We start from the raw sequence: 19,319 nt of genomic DNA, 5'->3' as shown, positions 1-19,319 counted from the left end.
CCGCGCGGTCTTGACCCTGAAACCGAGGAGTCAGCTTCTCTGATTGGCTTAGAGCACAAACGCAGGCGAGCGGTGCCTGAGACCCGCTCTTTGATTGGACTTTAAACGAACAGCAGAGCACGAAATAAAGAGGCCTTCCGTCATTGGGCCACTGTGTGAATCTCCTTTTAGCTTCTCCGCTGACTGAATAAGCGTCTCAGGATCTTCGTCATGAGTCTTAAATCTGGGCCTGTCAGTTCGCCCCGGCGTTACTCCTCTCTAGGCTAGGCATGGAGTTTACAGAGTTTAACCAATCACATAACGCCGAGATCAGGTTGCTAGGCAGGTTATGCTAATGAGGCCCCGCCTTTTATGCAGCTCCCACTCTGCGGCGGGAAGAACCACCTGGAGGTGGCGGGGGGGGTTTGATTTCCATCACCCCTAGGGAGAGAGGATCGGGGACCCGCTGATCTTCCAGCTCCCCTCACCCAACATCGTGTAAGTACCTAAAGGATTAAGGGAACCGGATAAGCCAGCGTCCAGAGTACCCCATCGACTGGGAGGGTGTTTCGTCTTTGCTTAGTCCCACCCAAAATGGCGCCAAGCTCTTTCCGCGTCTCAGAGCCCGGCCGGGGCCAACCGACCGCGGACCCGGGTGGGGGGGGGACTTGATGGTGGTGGTGGGGGAGAAATCCCGGCGGCACCGCCCGATGGTACAGTCCAGTCGGGGCTGGGACGAGGCACCTCACTCGGGGTGGGGGTCAAACCATCTGCACCTTCCAAGGGGAAAGGGGCAAAATCCCTAAAGGATCCCCTCCTGGCGCTGCGTTCAGCCATGGCTCTGGCGCCTCTTCGCCCTGCCTTCCCTGCGCGCAGCCTCCCCCCTGCGACCCCCGAGCGGCTCGCACGCTCTGCCGGCCGCGCGCACCTCTCCTCCCCTGCCCGCGTTGGTTGGGCCGGGACGGCAGTTGGGCGCCCTGCGCGCTCCTGCGGCGGCGGTTGGGCGGGCGCTCGGGGTGCGGCGGGCCGTCTTGGCCGGCGGGCGCGGGGGCGGCGGTGGGCCCCGGAGCTCGGGGACGGCGGGCTCCGTGGACTAGGCGCCCTGCTTTGTCTCGGGAGGCCGCGCCAGCGTCTTGCCATTGATTGCTGGTTCTCCGTCCCTTACGCACAAGTTGGCGTCCCGGGACCCGGCGAGGCCCCGCTCGGAGGGCGTGGGGATGGCCCGTTTGGGTCAGTCATGGTGCATGGTGTCCGCCGTGGGCAGGGCGCAGGCCGAGGTCCACTTGCGCTCTGGGTCGAGTGCAGAGGCGCGAGCCCGAGGCCTTTGGGATAGCGGGTTGGTGGTGCACGGTTGCCAGCCGAGGGTCAGCTTTCCTTAAGCACTTTAGCCCGTGACCACGTATTAGGTCCTCCACTAAGTAAAGTGTACGCAGCGCTTTGGAATAGTGCGTGCGTACGTGCTTAGCCTTGCTTGGCGGATTGGTTGGGTTTCGATCCATTTTCAATCTATGTTTGTGTAGGTCTAAGCACAAAGCGGGCTGGTTTCGGGTCTGCAGTCGAGGGTTCGGCGTGTGAGGAGTCCCGCCCAGCGCGGCCCTGTGCCATCTGCGCCGAAGCCCGTTCAAATCTTGCCTGGCTAATCGTCCCCAAAAGTTCTTTAAACTCAAAAGCACTTAACGTTCATTAAAAACAAAATCACTCGTGACGCTTTGCGGCCTCTGCTTCAGTGCCGCTCCTTTGTTTCTCTCTCCACCTTTTGTTGGAAGCTCTTTGAGGGCAGGAAGCTACATCGCGTGTTTTTGGTATCCTTCCATCCACTCCACCCCCAGCACCGTAGCAGCTTGAGGAACCGTACTTATATGATGCGCTGTAATTGCAAAAGCAAAATTAAAAAAAAAAGGAAAAACTGGTTGGGGCAAAGCCATGCTTCAAGCAGTGCTGATGCAATCTGATATGTTTACAAAGTGACTTCTGGGTTTACTTTTTAAATGAAGTGAAGTTGACAAAGGGAACCGTTTTAAAGAGAACAATTTAGTAATAGATGCGCATTTAAAAATTTTGGAGCAAGACTTTTTTCCCACCTGTGGCTCTTCCTCATTTTATTCCTTGAGCACGCACTCTTGGCTCTGCTCTTTTGTTTTGCAAGGGCGCTAAACCGCTGGCTTTTTCTAAATAAGCCATTTTTAGTTTTCTAGTGTTTTGCGGCATGCTCCACCACGCGTTAATCTGTGCATAGTGTACTGTATATGTGAATATAATCGAGCATGTATTATAGATAAGGCCAAGCCCACGTCTTCAAGGGCCCTCAGTGCTTTTTAATAAGAGATTATGATGGTATAAGGGATAGTGTATCAATCCAGTGTAATCCTAAATTGGTTGGCACTGCCTCAATTGCCACTTGTCTGAATTTATTTTTTTCTTCTAGTTTTAACTGTAGTACATGATCATTGTAGAAGACATAGAAAATATAGAACAGTATAAAAAGTAAAAATTAGCTGAAGTACAATTACCAGAGATGATTTCTACTGATATTTTGGTATGCTTCAGATCTTTTTTGTGTGTGCATATAAACATTTTTACAAACTTGGCACATGATATGTGGTTTTCACATCTAGGTTTTTTGTTTTTTTAATGTAAATAGGTACCTAATGACATCACTGATGATTTTCCATTTTCAGTAGTTTTCCCCACTACTTGAAGGGGGCATCATGAAATCCTCTGAACTACAGGAATTACGAAATTTGATTCATTCTGTTTTTCACAAGCAGAATTTATTGATTACTGTTTAAATTTATCATAGGTAAACTAATGGGATAGGTTTCTGAGTAACAAGCAGAACTGTTTCAAGAGTTGAGAAATACTGAACTGTAATTTTGGTTTCCTTAATAACTTTACATTTTAAGCACTGGTGAACACATGGTAGCTGCATAATTTCATTTGGTGCAAATGATAAACTGTTAAACACCCTGTCACTGCAATGTTGGAATTGTTTAGCCAGAGTTTGTTTTAAAATAGAATGCTGATGTACTTTGACCTATTGCCACTAAAATACATAGTCTTCCCCCACCCACCTCCGTCCCAGAGAGTGTAGACACACCCTGTCCAGCCTTTTGTGTGGTTTTCACAAGCAGAATTTATTGGTTAAACAATAAATTTATTGTTTAAATTTATCATAGGTGCTTTAATAAATTAGCAAATGAGCATTTGGTCTCGTGTCTAGAAGGGGCCAGCGAGTTAAGAAAAAGGAAGTGTTTTACTACAACCAAATCTTTGCAGAATGGTCCCACGTACTGGGTAGGGGCAGGAAGGTGAGGGGGGAGCTTTTTCTGACTTTATTATATTGGTCATTCTCTGTTGAAGCCTTCCTCTCGCTCTCTGGCCTTATACTGTTTACATGATTACTGCTAAAGGGTGTCTGGCCTCCTTCCTTTTTTTATTCTCAAAGTTATAAGCCTAGTTCAGGACTTATGTGGACCTGGTGCCTTTCCAGTTTATTTCCTTGCAGCCCTACTGTGACACTGATATTTTACTATTAGTAAAAAATTTTTAATTTTTTTAAAAATTAGTAATTAAAATTAGTAAAAATTAGTAAAATTAGTAAAAAATTACTAATTTTTAAAAAATTAGTAAAAAAAATTACTGAAACATTATTTCCACTCCCTTTCCAAAGACCTGTGTAGATTTTAAATGTTCAGGTTGTGGAAAGCAGCTGAAAGTAGGTTCTTTTTGGAAATATTTTAAAGAATTGGAGTTGAGGAAATGGAGAGGGAGGTGGGAGGCTATAGATTATACCAAGTCACAATTATAGCAAGACTAGTTAAAAATGTGGTGAAAACACTCATTATAAAATTATAAAATCAGTAATGTGCAATGCTTAAGAACTCCAAACATACAGATTGCTATTGGGAAAATAGTCTATTATTGTTTGTTATCCATTTCTTAGTTGAACTCATATCGGCATCAGAACATTGGAGCTAAATGCTCGCTTTTTTTACCCACATCCTTCACTCTCATGGTCTGGCTCTCATGGTCTGGCCTGTTTCCTGCTGTCCCTCAGATCTGTGCTGTCCGGTATGGTTACCAGTAGCCACATATGGCAGTGAAGCACTTGAAATATGGCTAGTGCTGTGAGTGTGAAATGCATGCCAGATTTTGAGATTTGGTATAAAAAAAATGAAATATTCCAATATCTAAAATATTGATTACACGTTGAAATGATATGTCGCAGATCCCATGTCAAATAAAATCCATTACTGCAATTAATTTTGCCTGTTTCTACTTTTAACAAATGTGGCTGCTAGAAGATTTAAAATTATGTACATGGGTTGCATGCGTGGCTTGCCTGATTTGTTCACTGAACAGCCGCCTTAGGCTTCGTCTCATGGGGGCAGTGCTCCCAAGTGGCAGTAAGGCATCATACAGTGTATTATCTTTTTGTTTCTATAGTTTCAGCCAATAGATACTGCTTATATGTAGATGTGTCTGATTTCTTTTAGTGCTTATGATAGCTCTCACAGAAGCATTATGATTCTTTTGAAGAATACCTTAATCTCAAAACCATTTCCAGGTAATTGAGTTAACTGTTACTGAATAAATATATTCAATTAATCATTTGAACTTAAAATAATGAAATGACATCTGTTAAGCACATAATCCATTAAAAAAACGTTGAGCTAGGCATAATCAGCTGAATGTTCCCCAGCTTGGTCTGCCACTTACTCACTGATTTTTACAATATACTGTTTTTTCAGAGATTTAAGAAATGTTTCTGGGAGAACCTTGAAATTGAAAAAATCGAGCTCATAATTTGTTTTCTCCTGTGATTAAAAAAAAGGCCACAATAGTTTGCTTCTAAGTGTGGAACACTTTGGACCAGCTCATGGGACAACTATCCTTTTAAGCACAAAGAATCATAACCCACAGATAAAATCATGTTCTTTTTATACCTGTATTTGAAAACATTGACCGTTTTGCCCTTACGTACCTTTGTGGATGTGTTTCTTTTTACTACCCTGTATGGGGGTTTGATACGGGGGCAAAGGAACCTAGATTTAGAGCTCAGCTTTATTGGCTGGCTTGATCTTGGGCCCATTAGTTAACTTCTGTAAGCCTTCGTTTCTTTATCAAATTATTAATCTAGTTTCTTAATTATTAATGGGGATAATAATAGTACCAACCTTAAAGACTCCGTGTGAGAATGCCTGTTGTCACTGTCCGCAGTGGTATAAATGGCTCAATGACTGTTCACTGATTTTGCATATTCTGCTTCAGCCAAACCAGTCTTCTCACTGTCCCCGCAATTCTGGGGTTTTCCTTCATGTTTTCACACCTTCATTTCTCAAATGGAATGTTTGTTCCTTTCTGCCCACTTCTCCCTCCTTCCCCAGTTCTGCCCACCAAAATCCCATCCATCCTTCTAGAGCAGTGGTCAGGAAACTTTTTTTGGTAACGAACCACATAATAGGGACTTCCCTGATGGTCCAGTGGTTAAGACTCAGCACTCCCAATGCAGGGGGCACGGGTTTGATCCCTGGTGAGGGAACTAAGATCCCGCATGCTGTACTTCAAGGGCCCCCCCCCAAACCCCCCCCCCAAAAAAACAAACAAACCAAAAAACCAGATAGTAAACATTTTCAGCTTTGTGGGCCAGATGGTCCCTGAAGCAGCTACTCTCCGCCTCTGGTGTGAAAGCATGGCCATGTTCCAATTAAACTTTATTTATGGACCCTGAAATTTGAAGTAATATAATTTCCATGTGTCACAAAATATTCTTCCTTTGTCTTTTCAACCATTTAAAAATGTAAAACCATTCTTAGTTCACAGGCCATACAGACAAACAGGTGTTGGTCTGCCCTGCCCTTGGAGCCAGGTGAAAGCCGATGGGGGGAGGGAGGCGGAACATCTTACCTGAAAGGGATCCCTCTTGTCTCTGAATGCCCTGCAGGATTTTTGTACTGCTTTGTAATCATTGTAACATTTATTCAGTGCTTAATTAGTGTCTCATAGCAACTATTTGTGCTTGTTTCTTGCTTCCTAAACATATTGTAAATTCCTAGAAGCTTTGGATATTTTTTAGTTCCCTCATATAGAATGCAGTACAAGAGTGCCTTTTACTTAATTGGGCTCTAAAATGTTGGGAGGAATAAAGGAGTGAATACAATTAACATAAGAAATTAAAGTGAGCTCTGGAATTTTCCTCCCTTTTCTTCAAAATTCTTATTTTTGGATGCAAATCTCACCATTTTGTTGGCATTGCTTGAAGATTTTGAGGCCAATCCGTCAGGGGTTATTTTCAGTCTTGCCACAAACCATGATTATAGGCAACCTTATTATCATGTTCTTCTGATAGAGGAAAACTATAATCCTTTGACTAGTTATTGCTTTGTGTTTGACTGACTTTTAAGTGTCCTTTCTAAGACACCTGTTTACATTTAATCCTTACTGTGCAACAGTGACAGAATGGTGTTATAACTACTTTACAAATGAGAAAAAGGAGGCAGTTTAGTGAATGACGTGGGAGGCATGAGCAGGGCGTCTGGGTCCTCAGTCCCAGGCACTGGTATGTATATTTATGCGATTTCAGCCTCTTACTCATCAGTTATTCATCTTCTTTGTTATTCTTTTTCTCTTGAAGTTGATGAATTGAAAGGATTCTGGGGAATTCTCTGGCGGTCCAGTGGTTAGGACTCAGTGCTCTCACTGCCGAGGGCCTGGGTTCGATCCCTGATCAGGGAGCTAAGATCCCACAAGCTGTGCAGCACGGCCCAAAGTAAAAAAAGTATTCTGGATTTCCAGTACTTCATAATTTGATAAATACAAGGACTAATCGATGTTTAGGATTTGTTTATGTGACACACAAGTTTTCTCAAGTATGTTAAACCCTCTGAAGTGAGATATGACATAACCACAAAACAATAATTCTAGAATTAAAACTAAATTATGGAGCAGTAATTGTGCTTTTTTTTTTTTTTTTTAAATTTGTTTATGGCTGCGTTGGGTCTTCGTTGCTGTGCACGGGCTTCTCATTGTGGTGGCTTCTGTTGTTGTGGGGCACGGGCTCTAGGCGCGCGGGCTTCAGGAGCTGTGGCTCGAAGGCTCTAGCGCACAGGCTCAGTAGTTGTGGCGCACAGGCTTAGTTGCTCCGCGGCATGTGGGATCTTCCCGGACCAGGGCTCGAACCTGTGTCTCCTGCATTGGCAGGTGGATTCTTAACCACTGCGCCACCAGGGAAGCCCAGTAATTGTGCTTTGATGAACTTTCTTTCATTTAAAATTTTAAGAAAGTTGATATTCATATTTATATATACTTTTCCCAAACCTTAGGAATCTCATCAAAAAAATTATATCTTTTTATACATCATTTAAAAATCATATCATTTTTTCTGATTTGTGGTTTTTCAACAGTTATAAACTGTAGGAGAAATATTTTAATTCTAACAAAATATATATAAGACCTTTACAGAAAAAATTCTGAAACTTTATTGAGTGACTCCAAATAAACTAAATAAATGGAGTGACACTGGTTTGAGGATTGGAAGATTTAATATTGTAAGGCATTGATTCTTTGGAAACTGACTTATGGATTTAAGGTAATCCCAGCAAATTGAAAAAAACTAGACTGATGAAATTTTTGCCAAGGCCCAAGAAAAGGCAAAGACACTCTTGAAAAAGATACAGAAGTTGGAAACACTTCTGTTCCAGAGATCAAGAGCCAAATAATTAAGACAATGTGATCCTGGCACCGGGTTAGAGCAGTAGACCAACTGAACACCCCAAGGAGTCCGGAAACAGTCTCACACACATTCAGACACTTGATTTATGACCCAGGAAGCATGGCAAATAAAAGGCCAAGTAGTACAACTTTTAGAAGTTGACATAGGAGAATATGTTCATGACCTCAGTCTCGAAAAGGGTTTGTTTTTTTTTTTAAGATGATTTTTAATTTAAGATGTTACCTGCAGTAACGGAAAAATGGGCAAAAGTCTAGAACAGGCACTTCAGAAAAGGAGAAATCCAGACGTCTAATAAACATATGAGAAGGTGTTCAACCTGGTTAATCATCAAGGAAATGCAAATTACAACCACAGTGCTATGTTACTTTGAGCCTAAATTCAAGTTGGCAAACGTGTACCTGACTTTGAAGTCGGCAATATCAAGTCCCAAAGCTTTTGAGCGAGAGAAGAGTCATACGTGGCTGGTAGGAATAGAAACTGGTATGACAGCTTAGGAAAACCATTTGGCATTACCTAGAAAGTCAAAGACATGCAGACAATGAAGCCCAGGAACTCCACTGTTAGAGAAGTTGATACACATGAGAGAACCAAGAAGAATATTTGGGGTAATTAATTTTCCTGATATGAGTTGATTCAGTTCATATTTGAGGGCTGTTAATGTTCTATACACAGGTAGCTTTCTTTTGGCACAAGGGTAAATAAATTGTTTATATATTTTCCCCTCTCTGCTGGGTATTTTAAATATTATCTAGTGTGTTCTTCATTTCCTAAAACAATGCTGGGCACAGAATAGACACATAATAAATACTGTTGTGTTTTAAAAGATTATCCTTTCAATTTTTATAGTGGGTACCCTTCACTATAGCTTTGTAGTTACCTTAACTCTGGCTGTTGACTAATTTGCTCAATTAAATCTGTTTGCGGGTTTGGTAAATTACAGCCTCCCCTGGTTCCTTTGAGATCCAGCCTAGCCTACTGATTGCATCATCTGGTGGGAGTCCAAGGAGACAGCACAGTGGAGCCATGCTTGTGTTCTGGCAGCTTTGCTGGGAGGAAAGCTGTGCAGCAGAGAAGGGAAAAGATGTCTAAGTTCTGTAGTGAAAGGGATCTGTGTTCAAATCCCACTTATCAGCGCTATGGCCTTGGACAAGTAATAATTTTTGGTTGTTGTGAGGATTAAGTGAAATTGAGTATTTAATAAGCCACAATGCCTGGCTTATGATGGGAACTCAGTAAATGGCAATAACCATAATTATTACTATGCCAGTAGTTGTTTGCTTAAGTAACATTGAATTTCCACAGTATGTGTTTTCAATCAGTTGAACTATGGATATGCTGATTTTTAAAATAAAGAGCTGCATCTGTTAGGGGATTCTAATTTTGTGGTCTTGGACTTCCCGGTGGCGCAGTGGTTAAGAATCTGCCTGCCAGTGCAGGGGACATGGGTTTGATCCCTGGTCTGGGAAGATCCCACATGCCGCGGAGCAGCTAAGCCCATGCGCCGCAACTACTGAGCCTGCGCTCTAGAGCCTGTGAGCCACAACTACTGAGCCTGTGTGCCACAACTGCTGAAGCCCACACGCCTAGAGCCTGTGCTCCGCAACAAGAGAAGCCACTGCAATGAGAAGCCCGTGCACCGCAAGGAAGAGCAGCCCCCGCTCCCTGCAACTAGAGAAAGCCGGTGCAGCAACGAAGACCCAGCGCAGCCAAAAATAAATAAATAAAAAAACAAAACCCCCCTGATTTTGTGGTCTTAACTCATTTGACGTGTAGCCTACATCTGAAGGAAGTGGTCTGGTTAGTGTTTGCAAAGAGTAGATACGGCTGAGCTTTCTAAACAGGAATGGGATGTCTCTATGGGAGAAAGTGCTAATCACATAGTTTTAAAATTCTGTCCATTTAAAGTTGAAATACACGTGTTATCTAGTGAAATACATTAGTTGTGAGAACCCTTGGCTGCAGTTAAGACATACTTATTCCCCAATGAATTGTTTAACAATGAAAATGTATTAAATTGTGTTTTACTTGGAAAGAAGACTTTTCTGGATAAGATACCTTCATGATCTAATACTTAGCATCATGAGTTAAATAGTTAACTAACATTTGGAACACACTCTATACCACTGTAGTATATTGTAACAAACATCCCACTCTATCTAGATATCTAGGTAAACCAGGTGTTATTATTCCAGTTGTCAAGATAAAGAACTTTTACTTGTCTCACATCCAGTATTTTCCCACTACTCTGTACTGAGAAAACACTTTAAGAAACATCCTGGCTTGTAGAAGACACCTCGGAATACCAGGCCAGTGGTGGATGCTGGCCTTTTATAGTAGTTTTATTAAGATGGAGGAGGTTGAAATTAGATTAGAATGTTAATTATATGCCATTAATATAGAGTTTTTATGAAGGCAATAACTGCCTCACTATGTCATCTGTCTGGGCTCACCATCTTGTTAATTAAATGCTTATTTTTGACCATTCTGTGTTTCATATTTAACTTTGCAAACAAGGGGCTGAGGTTGAGGAATGAGAATTTGAAAATGAACAGAAGATGAGGCCCATATTACCTGTTCACAGGGGGACTGAATTGGATACAAAGGGAATTACTTCAGGGCTTCCCTGGTGGCGCAGTGGTTGAGAATCCACCTGCCGATGCAGGGGACCACGGGTTCGTGCCCCGGTCTGGGAAGATCCCACAAGCCGCGGAGCGGCTGGGCCCGTGAGCCATGGCCACTGAGCCTGTGTGTCTGGAGCCTGTGCTCCGCAAAGGGAAAGGCCACAACAGTGAGAGGCCCGCATACCACAAAAACAAAAACAAACAAACAAACAAAAAAAAGGGAATTACTTCAAACCAGTGTCACTTTGCTTCTTAGTCCGGGGGCAGAGCCATGGTCCAGTCTGTTTGAACAAAAGGCTGTGCCTATTTCAGGAGTTGAGGTAGAGTGAACGAGTAGTTACACTGTCTTCTCTTATATTATATCCAAAATGTTAAATTATGAAAATTATGCCCTAGAATAATTTCTTCTAAGCAATTTTAATGTTCTTTTTTTTTCCAGTTAAAACATTTTAAAGCGCTTGAATTTATTGAGGAAACAGCTTAGTACTTGAGATTATGCCTCTTAACATTATCTAGTATTTTATCCTAACCTGGATTTGTGATTGTCGAGTCATAGTTACCACCCAGAACCCTCTGTAAGAAAGGCTTTCAGGGCCCCAGAAGACCCACCTGCAAGTCTCCTATTTAGTTACTGCAATTGCTAATTCAACAAAGAGCTTGCGATATGTGGACCAGAGAGCTTTCTGTGTACAGGTGCGCCCGGGCCAGAGATTGTATTTGTACCTTTGCCAGTTCTCTTGCGAATAAATGCTACTGTTGAGAAAGGAAGCTGGACGGATTGTGCTCAGAGCTATGTCATCCATTATCCGTAGTCAGAAAACATGGATGCGCAATATTATTTGATGAGTCATTTGTATTAATCTTTCAGTCTTCAGGTGTTCCCCATTAATCCATATTTGCATATAAAGCTTATTTCCAGTATTCCCGGTAAGTGCACGGAATGGATTTGCTTGTTATCATGTGGTGAAGGGAAGCTGGAAAATCAAATGTGCATGAGAGTAATCTGGTTGGCAAGAAAGACCACCTGAACTAACAACCACACAGCCTTTTCCAAAGTCTAAGACATTCATACCACAGACATATTAGAGAAGCTGGTAAGTTGCATATTTTGAAGAAAGATGTAAGGATTCTTGCTAAATTTTTGCTTAGTGACAAAAAAAAAAATCTCTTTTTTTAGAAGGTGACTTTGAGCACTAAAGGTCTATGAGTAACTATTAATAGTATGAAGTTGGAATAAGAATTCAGAGCTCTAATCTTTGCCCAGTGCCTCCTGAAGGCAGTTCTTGGCCTCAGTTTAATCAGTCCTTCACGTTACTTCTAGAATGATTTTCCAAAAGGTGTTATTGCCATGATAAAATATTTTTCTTCCCTTGCTGTGCAAGATTTAGCCAGATCTGGTTGACTTCAGAATCATCTGGAGAGGTTTATAAACAAAGCTGCCTGCTCTTCCCCTCTACCTCTGCAATTGAGAGAATCCAGAATTTCAGGGGTGAGACTCTGGAATTTGTCTTTTTGCCTAGGTCCTTAGGTGAATCTGATAAAACTAGTTTATAAACTTTGGGAATTGTAATTCTTCAACTTGAAGTCTTTTGTAGGTCCATCCTAACTATGGTTTGAGGCTTTTCTCTCTTATAGTTACAGTTCCTGAGCGTATCCTCAACTTCTCTTGCCTCTGGAACTTTCTCAAGCTCTTCTCATCAGAAATGCCCTTATGTTTGTTCCAGTAGCAAGTATTATTCTCTCTTTCTCTCTGTATCTATCTCCCTATATAGAAAGGTTCTTGATGTTTATTGCCAAATTACTTCCTAGAAGGTTTGCATTGATTTAAATTGATTTAAATGCCCATCTTTTTTTCTTAAAAAAAAAAAACCCAACACTTAATTGAGATATAATTCACGTACCATACAATTCACTCAGGTAAAGTGTACAATTCAGTGGCTTTAGGCTATTCACAGTTATACAACTATCACCACGATCAATTTTAAAATATTTTCATAACTCCAAAAGGAATTCTACCTCTTAGCCATCACCCCTTAATTCCTCATTTAATCCCAATCCCTGGGCAACCACTTATCCACTTTCTATCTCTGTTAATTTGTCCTTTCTGCATATTTCATATAAATGGAGTCATTCAATGTATGGTCCTTTGTGACCAGCTTCTTTCACTTAACAAAGTTTTAAAGGTTCATTCTTATTGTAGCATGTATCCGTATTTCATTCCCCCCCCCTTTTTTTTGCTGAGTAATATTCCACTATGTGAATGTACCATATTTTATCTCTCTGTCCATCAGCTGATGAATGTTTAGGTTGTTTCCACATTATGGCTATTATGAATAATGCTACTATGAATGTTTGTGTCCAAGTTTTTATGTGGACATATGTTTTTATTTCCCTTGGGTTTATTATATCTTGGTGACAAATCTCTGGGTCATCTGGTAGCTCTACGTTTAGCCTTTAGAAATTGCCAGACTGTTTTCCAGAGCAGCTGCAGCATTTTACATTCTTACCCAGCAGTGTAGGAGGGTTCCAGTTTTTCTGCTTACTTACCAACACTTGCTATTATCTGTTGCTATCTCAGAATTTTGAATGAAATTGAGAAGGTTAAAGTATACTACAAAACTGAGCATAATAGAAACTAGGATATCATTAAATAAAGCAACTTTGTGTAGTTAGTGGGCATAAAAGATGTTGCCAGTGTTAACGATATAGATTAATATTTTGCTGAAGTTGAGGGTACATAAGCTATGTTCAACTATAATTCTGAAGCTCCATATATTATAGATTTTCTTAGTCGGAAAAAACTTTCCTGTTAGTGCAGAGTTTACAGTCTGTATGATTTGAATTTCAAGAATGTTCCACTTACACAACAGCAGGTGAAGAGCCAGAGGTGCTTAACCCTAGGAATGAACATGCATTGTTAAGGTGTATTAATAATTAATATCAGTAACTGGGGCAGCCACAACCATGAACGTCTGCTAGTGTTTCCCAAGCGCCAGGTATGGTGTTTTGTTTCATTGATTTCATGGTTTCACATTATTATCTCATAGTTCTGCCTTAGCAAGCGGATCTCGTTGTTGTTCCTGTTCTGTAGATGAGGGAGTTAAGGCTTGGGGAGTGAGGTGACGGTCTCTGGTCACGTAGTGAGTGGACGGCGGCTGAAGAGAGTGAACCCAGGCCATCTGACTCTGGAGCTCTGTTCATGCCGCCATGCTAGAGATGGGGGAAGGGGACGTGGGGTGGTAGTAGGCTAGCGGAAGGTCCTGCTGAGGCACCAGGAATTGTGTAAGGACTGACCATGGCTCTGCATGAGGGAAGACTGTCCAGGTGTGATTTCCGACAGTTCTCACGGTCACCCCTGAACCTCTGTCCATCCTGTTAGCTAAAGCAGGTTGGAGGCCCCTGGGGAGGGGAGAGATGTACATTCTAGTTCCCAAACTGCCCTACCACCAGCCTTGGCTGTGCCACCTTGAGCCTGGGTTTATCCACTGTGAGGTTGGCTCCTCTTAATAGCTGACCTACTGTGACAGTGCTGTCATGGGCATGACACGGGTCATGCATACAGAAGCTTCAGAAATTCTACAGTCAGATGTCAAGCTCTAGTCCTTGGGTTGTAATAAGTGGACTTCTCAGAGAATTTCTTTTAATACCATATTTGGCCCAGTGTACTGCGTGTTTATAAAGGACTGATTTTGATTTGGGGAGCAGCTGAGTTCCATGTACCTTTGCAGTCTTATAGTTGGCCTGAGTTCAGGTTCCCTCAGAATATTCGGATTTGCTAGTTTATGGTACTAGACAATGTCTTGAGGAATTTGCTTTCTCCCCCCCTCCATGTTTTTTTTCTTTCCAGCTCATTAAAGTTCACTTATAAACATTGATATCATACATATACTTATCTTCTTAACTGTGGAAGTAGTTGTGCACCATCATTTTAATGCTGTCACATTTTTTTATTTATGGGAATTCATCCCAAGAGTGTTATTGTTAAGAAAGCGGTTCCCTCCTGAGGCAGGAGACTGGACCATGCGTTCATTCCAGAAGCAGGTGTTGACCCACTGCTGTCGGCCAGGTTCCAGGTGCTGAGGGCCCTGCGTTGTCCCATTGGGCCATTGGGTGACAGCGCTCTCGTGCAGCTGCATTCCCCCGCGGTGGGTGGCAGGGGACACAGACTCTGCACAAAATGCGTGCGTCACTTAATTGATGGTACCTGCTGTGCAGAGTGTGGAAGGAGAGCAACGTGGGGACAGGGAGCAGGAAAGGCCTGCTGGGGAGGTAACACTGACCCTGAAATCTGAATAGGGAGGAGGAGGTGGCCATCTGCAATGTTGGCCAGAGCATCCAGGTGGAGCCCCTGCAAAAGCCCTGAAGGCTGGCCTGAGCCCTGGGTGTGTGTCAAGCTAGAAGGAGGAGAGGTCTGCCAGCGCAGCCTTTAGAGGTCGGGCCAGCAAGTGAGCTTGTGAAAGGAGCTGCCATAGAAGTGGGAGGAAACCGGGACAGTTTAGTGTTAGGAGGTGGAGAGAAGAGCTTAAGGAGGGTGTGAATGTTCCGGAGGTCTCGTGAGCTGAGAACCTGGAGGGAACCTGGGGTTTGGCTGTAGACTTTTAAAAGGTGCAGCCTTGCAGGGGGGCAGGGGTGTGTGTTGGGGAGGCAATGTGGGGCGAGGAAGTGGAGGTGGAGTAGACAGCTCTTTCTTGTGTGTGAGAACAGCAGAGAGAAGTAGGTGAGCAGGAAGGTGGGCCCAAGGGAAAGTTTTTTTTTTGTTTTTTTTTTTACTGTAAACATTTTATTGAAATATAACACGTTCAGAAAAGTGCACAGTGAAGATAGGAGATACTGTGCACATTTGCTGATGTGAGTGTTCCAGTAAGGAGGGAGCAGTGATGCCCAGCAGCCCAGGTGGAGAGCCTGGGCTTGGGTCCGACTGGGGACGTTTCCTCCACTGCAGTGTATGAAGAAGGAATATTCAATTTCAAAGTTGGGAGAATCACATTTTAATAACGACACAATATTCTTAGATACTGCCTATATTCCGAAGCTTTCTCACTGCTTTTCTGCTCCTTGATAAAGCAATGACCTATTTAGTGATTCTGGGTGTATCTTGATTATACTTTGTCATATCAGATGTGTCATATGACAGTTTTTTCTTACCGGGGGCTACCATTACTGGTGTCCCCAAGTTCTCAGAGTTTGATAAACACAGTCACAAGGTCAAAGGGGAAATATTTTCACAGTCTCATACCCCTGGAATTGCCCTCAGTTTCCTACCAAGGCAGCCAGTTCTGAATGGTCAGACTCAGGAGAGAGGGGATGCTTATTGAAATGTGCCTGGATTTCTGCACCTGCTGTTCCCCTTGGAGCATTTTCTGATTCCCAGGAGGCTGGGAAGCTGGTTGGAAAGGGCTACTAAGAGACAAGAGAAGCAGGTAGTGCTTTAGGCTACTTTGTGGGGCTGGAGAGATAAGACATTCCAGGTGAAGGGCTGCGAAGGCTATCAGAACAGAGGGGCCAGGGTCCCAGAGACCAGGAGGCAGCCTGAAGGCCGGCTCTGGTTTTCCCCTCAAGCTCTTTGTTGACTAGGCCGTGCTGGCCAGGAGGGTAGCAAGTCACGCCAAAAGCAGCTGAATAGCAGAGTGGGATTTTGGTAGTTTCACTTTGCTGGGAAGAGAACAATTGGAATTCCGGGCCCACCAACGAAGAGGCTCCCTAGGAAACACCTACCTAGAAATTTCCGTTGCTACTCCCGGAAGGTCAAACCTAGGAGCAGACTCTGTCTCGTCGGCCTGCAGAAACTGCCGACCAGCCTGGAGTCGGCTTGGTGGGGTGGAGGGCCCTTCTGCAGCCTGCCGGAGGATGGGCGGAGGGTGGAGGCCGGTGGAGGCAGATGGCCTCCCCCAAAGGGGCCACAAGGCTTCCAGACGCTGGTGGCTTTCTGTTCCTTGATCCACACGCATTTACTCTGTGAACATCCCTCAGGTCGGACACCACTGATCCGTGTGCTTCTCTTTAGGCCTGTGATACATCGTGGTTTGAGGTTTCCACCTGAAGTCTTGTAAGAGCAGAATGGAAGACTGATAGAGTCCTCTTTGGAATTGCCTTCACATTTTACCAGCCAACCAGCTACTCTTTGTAAAAAGGAAAAGGCAAACATCAAGGTCTGTCGTTCTTTAGAACTCCCACTGAGTGCTGGCTCCTTTTGAATTCTCAAAGATGTTAACGTAGAATTGTTAGGCTAAGACCCCCAGCATGTCCTTAGCCTAGGTTTTTCTTTTCTTTGAGTGAATGGTAAGAGTTCTTTTGAATGACTTGATGGGGTTCGAATGCATTGCTGACAAACTATCAAATGGGATGGGGGGGGGGAATCAATCTTTGTGGGTTTTTTTGGTGCATGAAAAGTTCTCATCTGAACTAGGAAAATAAAGCCCGTGTTTCTTGGGTTGACACAAAGGAAGATTTGCTTGCGTGCCTCTTTTGAGGCATAAAGAAAGGAGTGCCACAGCCCTGACTGGAGAAAAATAACCTTCTTTCAAAGGAGAGAACCCTTAGTTGATAGTCTCTGAAGCCCTTTGTGTGCACAAGAAAAGTAGGAGGCATCATTGCCTAATGTGGAGATTTCTGTGGGAGAAGTGGAAGGCAGAGGGACACAAATGGAGAGGCAGAGATGGCCAAGGTGACCCTTGCAGACCTGTCTGACCTCATTTCCTCGCTTGCTGTTGTCATCCTGTGTTTTCTACTCTGTGTTTTTTAAAAAAACCTTAGTTCAGCTCTCTTCCGGTTATACAGTGTTGTCCTTGTTTATGGCCAGAAACAAATTAGGAAAAGTTACTTAGGATATATTCTGCAATAGATTTTATTTTAATTTATTTATTTTTATTTTTTGGCTGCGCCGTGCAGCTTGCGGGATCTTCGTTCCCTGACCAGGGATTGAACCTGGGCCCCGGCAGTGACAGCACCGAGTCCTAACCCCTGGACCGCCAGGGAGGTTCCTCTACAATAGTTTTTAGACTGTAACGGATAGTTCAGCCTCATAATATTAAAAGTGCAGCTTACGCCGACACTTATCTGCCATGGTCCCCTGCTCGCCACCCAGTTTGTGAAGGTTTTTTTTTCTGGAGTTTTTTCCCCAGTGGCATAAAATTTTATCTGGAGTTTTTTTTTGCAGTCTTGTGCATTTCACTATTTGCTTCATTGCCAGCATTTATAACAATGTAAAATGTGAATGGCGTTGGTAGAAATACCTGGAGGACCCCATTATGATCACTTCTTCATCCTTTATCTTTACCCTCAGACCTCTCTGCTTATACGGAAATATTCCAAATCCATAACTGCTTAATTAAGAACCCCTTTTCAATTTGGAACCTAGTCAAAAGTTTATTATTGCAATTTTAACAATTTGTTGAAAGCCTTTCTGAAGGCCTTGTTCCCTGATTATTTATGTTCTCAGAAGCTTTTAGTTCCTTAGGTGTACCTTCCTTCAGTGGAATTGTGCTTACTTTATTTCCTCGTGGAATTAAAAAATGATATTTTAGTCCTACTACTCCCGCCCTCACTTGTAGGTTTCCAGGAGCTCTTTAGCTGGGGTCATAGTAGCCCCTTTAAGATGGAATCAGGCTCCGACAAACGGAGGGACCTCAGGCCGACCAGACCCAGGACTGTGGGTGAGTCATCAGCCTGTCTGGGGTCACTTCGTCCTTTGTGAACTGTAGGCCGGTCCTGCTCTAGCCCTCCCCCTGGCCCCCGGCTGGGGTGAAGGTCGAATAAACAGTGTCTGCCTGGGGCGTCGGGGCACCTTGTCGGGCAAGGAGAGGGTCTTGCTGATAGTTTTCACTTCTCAGTTTCATTTTTTCTCAATGGAAGTACTAATTTGTTGTGAATTTTTAAAGTTGAGAAACTATGGGATGGGTTATTTGGGCTTCCCCTTTTCAGCAAGAATGGGGAATTTGTGTTGAAATCTGTATACGTTTGTTATTTGTCCATTGTTACTTCCTCTACCAGTTCCTGTTCACCATTTAGAACCAAGTTCAGTTTTTTTTCCCTTCTGAGTTCCAGAACTATTTCTTCCAGAAATGAATGAAATGTAAAATCTCAGCTTGCCATTCTAAATGAGTGAACATTGTGGAAGCCTGTTTTTCCACAATTAATTAATTAACTGAAGTATGGTTGATTTACAGTGTTTTATTAGTTTCTGGTGTACAGCAAAGTGATTCAGTCATGCCTATACGTATCTAGTCTTTTTCATATTTTTTCCATTATAGGTTATTATAAGATATTGAATATAGTTCCCTGTGCTATACAGTAGGACGTTATTGTTTAGCCATTCTCTATATAATAGTTTGCATCTGCTAATCCCAAACTCCCACTCCATCCCTTTCCCTTCCCCTCCTACTCACCCTTGGTAACTACAAGTCTGTTCTCTAGTCCATGAATCTGTTTCTGTTTTGTAGATAAGTTCATTTGTGTCCTATTTTAGATTCCACATATAAGTGATATCATATGGTATTTGTCTTTCTCTGTCTGACTTCCTTCACTTAGTATGATAATCTCTAGGTCCATCCATGTTGCTGCAAATAGCATTATTTCAATTCTTTTTTTATGGCTGAGTAATAGTCCATTGTATATTATGTACCACATCTTCTTTATCCATTCATCTGTTGACGGGCGCTTAGATATAGTAGAAGCCCTTTATTTCCAGTCTGCTTGGTCTGATTTTATAGCTCTCACGCTTACTGTAGCGCCTCAGTTGTGCAGTGCTGATCAGCTGTGCAAAGCAGAGCACTCGTTGTGATTCTGTCCTGTTATGTCTTCTGAATCATGAGGATATGGGTTTAAACAACTTTGTTGGCTGTCGTGACATTAAATCAGCTGAAGTGGGGCTTCCCTGGTGACGCCGTGGTTGAGAGTCCGCCTGCCGATGCAGGGGACGCGGGTTCGTGCCCCGGTCCGGGAAGATCCCACGTGCCGCGGAGCGGCTGGGCCCGTGAGCCGTGGCCGCT

The 19,319-nt window shown here is 43.2% G+C and overlaps 1 protein-coding gene and 1 non-coding gene across 2 annotated transcripts in view; one reads left to right on the top strand and one right to left on the bottom strand.

Moving 5' to 3' along the window:
- Positions 1 to 362: 362 nt before the first annotated feature.
- The window catches only part of PRDM10 (PR/SET domain 10), an 89,181-nt gene continuing 70,224 nt past the window's right edge, over positions 363 to 19,319 (top strand). The window contains exon 1 of the mRNA XM_067039327.1: positions 363 to 477. The gene's annotated coding sequence lies outside the window, so the exon portion shown is untranslated. The remainder of the gene's footprint in view (positions 478 to 19,319) is intronic.
- On the bottom strand, positions 17,236 to 17,307 carry TRNAD-GUC (transfer RNA aspartic acid (anticodon GUC)). Its single transcript has one exon. It is a non-coding gene; the product is annotated as a tRNA-Asp (tRNA).

Source organism: Kogia breviceps, chromosome 7, assembly GCF_026419965.1.
Source record: "Kogia breviceps isolate mKogBre1 chromosome 7, mKogBre1 haplotype 1, whole genome shotgun sequence".
NCBI classification, from domain to species: domain Eukaryota; kingdom Metazoa; phylum Chordata; class Mammalia; order Artiodactyla; family Physeteridae; genus Kogia; species Kogia breviceps.
The sequence above is the reverse complement of the archived record's forward strand: the minus strand, read 5'-3'. Positions and strand labels throughout refer to the sequence as shown.